The sequence below is a fragment of the Brassica oleracea genome, unplaced genomic scaffold (assembly GCF_000695525.1).
Source record: "Brassica oleracea var. oleracea cultivar TO1000 unplaced genomic scaffold, BOL UnpScaffold01143, whole genome shotgun sequence".
NCBI lineage: Eukaryota > Viridiplantae > Streptophyta > Magnoliopsida > Brassicales > Brassicaceae > Brassica > Brassica oleracea.
Window position 1 is genome coordinate 18,209 of NW_013617702.1, and position 7,097 is coordinate 25,305.

The following is a 7,097-nucleotide window of genomic DNA, read 5'->3' on the forward strand; positions in this document are numbered from 1 at the left end:
CACACAGTCTGATGCAGAATCACGCAAGAAGGCTCGTGAGTCCCCTGGCCTGGATGTGGAGACCATGAAAGGAGAAATAGTTCGTTGGCTAACTGGCCTGACTTCTAATATGGTTGAGGGGCTGAGCAGATGCGAGAACACTCTGAAGACACAATCCCGCATGATTGAGGGCCTTACAACTCAGGTGGGAGCTGTTGAGAAGATGGTGCGTGAAGGTTGGAAGGAAGACCACACCAAAGCTGATTCATCTACTGATGTACCTGAGGCAAATAAATCTGATGGAGACAAAGCTAAGAAGGACAACGCTGAAGATTTTCTTACTTAGACGAAGAATGGATGGAAAGAGTTGAATGGGAGGATGAAGCCACCAAAACCGTTTCTTACCTCACTTAATCACTTCTACTTGCTTTTGGTGTCTTTCACATGGTGTGGAAGGTTTGAAGTTAATCATGGTGCGGTTGGATTTTTCTCTCTTGAAAATGAATAATATATAAGTTCCTCAGGAGATCAATTTCATAAATCTTATGCCTGACATTGTAGCTCAGGGTTTTGTTACGATAGTTCTTCTCTCGGCATTGGTTCTTGACTCAGGAGTTGGCTCTTTTTCTCTTATGTATAGATAGAAAGGCACAACCAAAATGTTCATCTAACGCAAGTTTCAATTTGATTTGATAGAAGTACACTCTGAATGTTCTTGTTACTATTTGTTAATTGAATTGTGTTAAGCGCCAACACAAAGATTATGGACAAATTCATGAGTGTTCAAGGCTTCAACGGAATCCACGCAAAAACCTCCAATACAAGATAATTCTAAAAGGAGATGATGGTACTTTGTTTGTCAATGTCACCTTCATACACGTTCGGGTAACCGGTACATAAACTCTGAATCGATATGTTTTCTCCTTTTTGATACCGTCTCTTTATTAACATATCTAATTTGGAAAAAAATGTCTTTTAACAGCTAACAAAGCGTAGTTTTCAAAAACTAAAATAAGGAATGCACTTTTTAAAATTTAAACTATAAACAGGTTATTTTTCAAATTGTCCCTAAAATTAAACCAAATTTAATTCTTCGTGAAAATATATATTTTACTTTACATTAAAAAATATTATAACATATTATAACTGTAAATTATTAACTATATAGATTAATAGAATATTAATTATCACCTTTACATTATAAATTTATAGAGCTATTACTGTATAAAATTTACAACTTCTCCACTTCCAACATGAAACCAGTGGATCTTATCCAGATCCTTCATCGTAGTCCATTGCCAACCTTCGTTTTCTCAACCATTAATATATCAAGCATTTTGCAAGTTAAATCAAGGATATAACCAGAATCATGACTGCAAGTTTAACCCCTATAATTTCTTTAACATTAATCTGTTCATATTCTCTTGTAATATTTTTTTTTCTCTTAGTTCAATTTCTTGCGTGGAACCAATGAGTTTCAAAACCAATTGTTAACCACAATTATGTCCAGTGGTACAGCGGGATTGGAAAGGTGCCAAGCACCTGAATTCAAAATCTACCAACTTTTTGATTTACCAGTTTGTGTGGCAGGCAACATGGATATCTAATTTCCATTGCGAACAATCCAAGTTTTTGCGGCACCGGTGAACAGATCCCAGAAGACTAGTCGATTGGGCTTCGGCAGGGCCGGCCTCGAGGGGAAGCCATCCAAGCCAAGGATTAGGGCATCTAAATTAGTGGGGCATATTTTAAAAAAAAATTATTAGTATATACATAAAAAGAAAATCTGTAGATTATTTTGTTAAAATATTATCTATTGGGCATATTTAGTTATAATAAGATTTGTCAAAATTTTTAAATATATTAGTAAATTTATATTTTAGATAATAGTTAAAACCCTAATTCTAAAATAGAAACATAACAATTGAGATTGCTATGGTCGAAAAACTTGACTATAGGAGTTTAATGGATGATTTTGCAGGGAAAAATACAAGAAGATCTATATTTCAGCAATAAGTGTTTTTATATCAATGTTTTTTATGAACATATTATGAAATTTGATTTTTTTAATGAAAATTTAAGTTATTTTTTATACTGTTTTGTGATCTTGATAAAACATGTATGAAGGCATAGTTTTAAATTTTGATTGGGGCAATATAAAAGGTTGGTCCGGCGCTGGGCTTCGGTCCGCCAAATACCCTCGGATTATAAAAAAACAACCGTTTTTTACAGTCGGTTAAAATGGACATAAATAAACCAAAGCTTTAAAAGGGACAGACTCGAGGTTTCCCACAGTGATATTGATCAAATGTTCTAAAATGGGGTCTATGCGGGTATGATTCAAGGTAAATTATGTTATTAATATCATGATGTAAAGACAAGAAGATCCACTTACACTAACCTATGTATCAAAGTCTGGAGTCTGGACTCGCTCTTTTATCATGAATTCATGATAGACCCTTTTTGACGTGAGATTTTCTCAAATTCTTGATAATATACTGACTAAATGATACACTGCATAACTTTCCGTATTTTGTATTTCAATATTTGCGATTTGACTTTTTTTTTTTGCGATTTGACTTTTCTAATTCTTAGTTCCGATAAAATTTTAAAAAAAAAAAATTCAAAAAAAAAGCTCAAAACAAATAAGTGAACAAATAAAGACTCGAGATAACATAATAATTTAATCCAACTATTCAAACATTTGTTTCGTATAACCAAACCGATCTTCCATTTGTGTCTTGAACCGGTCTTGAATTTCTCTCAAACCCCTAATTTATTAATTAAATGATGAGTAATAATAGATTAAATCAATATCAGCTGAGGAAATCACATTAGCAATATCTCCGAGCACTTACATCATCAACAGCCTCCCTCAGAGCTGCAAGTTGCTCCATTGATACTGTATTCACCTACATTACATATAGAAATTATTTTTTAGTCTACCAAATTGTGCATTTTGTAATGAATAAAAAGGATTAATATATAAAAATCCATCTACAAATAACACAGAAAAAATATACCTTTTTGACGACGGTCCAAATAACACCTTCAGTGCATGGAGGAGCAGTGAGAGAGCCAACGTATCTATAGAATTTGTCGGTGTGAAACCCAATAGTTCTTGGATCCACGATCCCTAGTTTCTTCTCTTCTTTCCCCACTGTTTTTATTTCATTTTGTAGCTGCATTAAAAATAGAATAAAAACAGTTAGAAAGGTTATGAAATACACGATCTTCGTAAATATAATAGATACTGATATTATACCGTTGTGAGAAATTCATTAGGTCTCCCTAATTTATAAAGAACTGCAATCACTGCGGTTTGGCTCTGAGCACTCGTGTGAACCATGTGAAGCTCCATGTCATAACTGTAACACATTTACAAATAAAAATTAATTATTTTAACATTGTGAAGAAGACCCATTAATTAGTTAAGGAGACGAAGAGAAGAAAACACAAACCGAGTTCTATTAATGGTATGCTCAGACGGTGAATGCCAATGACATTGCACCAGTTTAAACTCCGTATGATCTATCATCATTTTTCCAGCATCTCCTTTCCACGATACCTTTGTTTATTTCATTATTATTATTAGGAATTAGCATGCATGTTTAATGTAATAATAATATAGTTAAGAAAATAACTTTAAAGTGTTACCATAATGTCGTGTCCTCTGCTCATAATTACAGTCTCGGCTGGTTTGTGGTGTATTTTCCATGCTTCATCATGAACACGACTAACTCTTCCCCTAGTGAGATCAATTGGAGATTGGAGTTTCCCATGGTTACAAATTTTCCATTGATGGTCTAGTTTGCTCCATCCCTCTGGTCCATTCTCTGGATTTTGATCGTACGTATATGGTTCAGCGACTAAAATGTTAGAGGGATAAATAAAGAGAGAACAATGCGAAAAAGAGAATTGTTTTTGTGTTCGGATCCATTTGTGTTCCTTTTGAGATTTTGATTTTGCTTAATGATTAAGATGTTCTTGAGTATGTTTTGGACATGAAATGGCTTAGAGCTGCCCTATTTAAAAGGAGGCTTTACGGGGTTTGTTAGTTTATGGTTTGTGCAATTGCTATTTGCTGTGATATTAGTTAATAATTTGGTGCAAAAATGAAAAACTGGTTGTTAAGTAAAAAAAGAAAAGAAAAGACAGTTTGATACATTTGGTTAAGAGATTTATAATTTCGGTTTTAAAAGTAAATCAATGTGAACATTTTTGACAGAGAAGAAAAATTGCCTGGATACCAAATTAGTAATGCTTAATTCTGAATTATATTCCTGCAAAAGAGAATATATCTGCTAATTTCTCAATGCGAACAAACGAATTTTAACTGCCAAACAATATATAATACTCCATCCGTTTTTCAATATAAGTCGTTTTAGAAAAAAAATTATGTTACAAATTATATGATGTTTTCAGTTTTCTATGTAAAATTTATTAACAGTTAATGTTATATAACCAATGATAATGCACATTCTATTTTATTATTAATTAATTTATGGCTAAGTAAATAATTAATGATGTTTTTGTTTAGAAAATATAAAAAATTAATGATTTCTTAATCTATGTGCGCAATTCTAAAACGATTTGTATTAAAAAAATAGAGGGAGTATATAGTTACAGATCTATCTATATATATAAAAAATTGTTTGCTTCTCTCATGTGCTGCCACCTAGGATTCAGGTCAGAAAGTCGAGCGTCGACAGTGTGACACGTGTCCAGCCGACTAAACCGCATCGTTTCATTTAAAATGGAGGCTGATGGGCTTTGATGTTACCGTGTGTAACGTGTTTGGGCTTTTATGTTCACTTTGTCTTCTTTAATTTGTTACAGACGAGGCCGTTTATCGGGTCCGTCAGATGAGACGCCGCGTTTCCATCTAGGGTAAAACCAGCGTTCTTCTACTGCAGACCTCATGACGATTAGGTTTCACTATTGTTCTTTCATCTTCTTCCTCACATTACAAACGAATACGATTACCGGATAATCCTCTTAAAACCCTCCATTAATCTATCACCCACGATCTCCATTCAATTCGAGTTCTGATTATACAAGGCTGTGAAGGTTCATCTATAAAAAGGTAAGCTTTCATAGTTTCACAATCTCTGTGAGTTATGTTTTATGTTTCGGTCTTCCTCTATGATTAGCAGCTGGGCCGTTCCTCTTCCCCTGCTGAAGTCGGGTTGCTCCGTTTCTGGGATGCCAGGAATGTACGCCGTGGTGGAGAGTTCATGGGAGTTGATATGCTCCTACTGGATTGTCAGGTATTTTATTTAGCTCTGCTTTTTGTTCATAAACATATTTATTTCACCAGATTTATTTCACCGGTTAAATGGTTTGACATATCGGCCGTCCTGAATCCATATTAGAATTTTTTTTTCAAAGTTTTTGTTAAACATTTGTCCATGAGTCAATTTGCAAAGTTTTTAGACACTTCTGCCGTTCTCAATTCATATTACAAAGTTATTTTTTAAAAAAGTTTTTGTTAAACATTTTTGACTGTTTGTTGTGTTTATTGAACGTATGTTCAGGCGAGCATGATGGCGGCCACCATGAATGTCAACCAACTTGCGACTCACAGAGGAGCTATGCTAAAGTGGAATCTCTGAGCATAGCGGAGCTTAATGATTTTGTCATCACTGCTCCCTCTCAGGCATGTCAACCAGAATTAGAATGTTTCTATGGCAAGCACCTCCTAATAGTTTAAGCTGAGAATGATAATAAAACGGATTCTTTAATGTTGTTAATTTTTGTTTTGATCGTATGCTTCTAATGGTTTAGATATTTTATTTCTAGGCTGAACTAGATGTCCCTCGCCATGCTGAATCATGGTACAAATAAAACCTCTAATCATGCTCCCCTCTCTTAATGTCCACACTGTTATTAGTTACACAAGTTTTTATCTTCCAGGCGAGATTATTAAAAGTTTGTGTTATGATACTCCTTATGCTCAAGAACATGTTATGGTGTTGTGTAGGGTTTGAGAATTTGAGCTATCACTATCTTTAACGTCACTCTTTGACAGTGTATGGTATGCGTTTTAATGCAGGGGGACTGGTTACCCTGATCTTTGGCCCTCTCCATCTTGCCGAGAGCCCCTTGATGTTACTAAAAACTTTACATTCGATGTGATCGCTGGCATTTTGGCAGGTCTACTTCACTACTTACCTCATTTTGGTAGTACTATGTAGTTATGTAACATCTATTTATATGTCATGCTTTGATTCTCATTCACATCTCATCTCGGTTTGTGACAGATATGAGAAAGATATTCCCATTTGAGTTTATCACCTGGGCGGTGATGAAGTAAATACAGATTGCTGGAAGAATACAACTCATGTCAAGGAATGGTACAATCATATGACTCTTTCTTTTCATGTCACTCACCGTATTTACTTCCTGTCAAACCAAAACCACCCAAGAAGGTATATCCTTAGTCAGAAGAACCAATATGTTCTGAAACCAAAAGAGAGATTGATCAGCTCACAAATGGGATCGATGTGACCAGTGGCGGATGTGTTATCTAACAATATTCACAAATCACAACCACCGAAGAATGCCATTCACAATATTCTTTGTACGACCATGTGTATTTTGGATTTTTTTTTTTTGGGTCAAAGTGTATTTTGGAAACAGAAGTTTCTTTGTATTTTAAAAAGATTTGGTGAAATGTTATACATTAATTAGTTTATTAACCCCTCTAAATTTGCTAAACATCTACTTGAACCAATGATTTTTAAAATAATTCCCATTTCCCTTCATTCTCCACTATCTATTATTTAAATTATTCAGTATTAATATTTTTTTCCTTATTTTAAGAAACTTTCTATTTTCTGCACTTTAAATACAAATTTCCTTACATAAGCCTATAAATATTTTAAACATTTTTCATTTTTCAAACATTGTCTTTAGAAACTAATTTTATGGTTTTGTGATAATAGGTTTTTCTGTCTATTGCAAATGTTGTAGTATAGTGGGGTGAATGTCGAACCAGTCCTAATGATGTGAATCAGTGAGAGTACAACTCATTTCTTAAGCTAAGCAGATTCAATAGTGGTGAGTGTCTGACAAGTAACAATAGAAAACAGAGCAATACAACAAGGTTTTAATCA

The 7,097-nt window shown here is 34.1% G+C and overlaps 2 long non-coding RNA genes and 1 pseudogene across 3 annotated transcripts; 2 read left to right on the forward strand and 1 right to left on the reverse strand.

The window, feature by feature from the left end:
• Window positions 1-2,585: 2,585 nt before the first annotated feature.
• LOC106320946 lies at window positions 2,586-3,954 on the reverse strand (annotated as a pseudogene).
• An 870-nt stretch (window positions 3,955-4,824) lies between these two features.
• On the forward strand, window positions 4,825-5,638 carry LOC106320941. 2 transcript variants are annotated; one of them, XR_001265965.1, is made up of 3 exons: window positions 4,825-5,065; window positions 5,133-5,249; window positions 5,517-5,638. It is a non-coding gene; the product is annotated as an uncharacterized LOC106320941 (long non-coding RNA). The 2 variants fall into 2 exon arrangements; XR_001265964.1 differs by having other exon boundaries at window positions 5,136-5,249.
• A 7-nt stretch (window positions 5,639-5,645) lies between these two features.
• Window positions 5,646-6,676, forward strand: LOC106320943. The gene is made up of 3 exons (XR_001265966.1): window positions 5,646-5,816; window positions 6,035-6,135; window positions 6,243-6,676. It is a non-coding gene; the product is annotated as an uncharacterized LOC106320943 (long non-coding RNA).
• The last annotated feature ends 421 nt before the right edge of the window (window positions 6,677-7,097 follow it).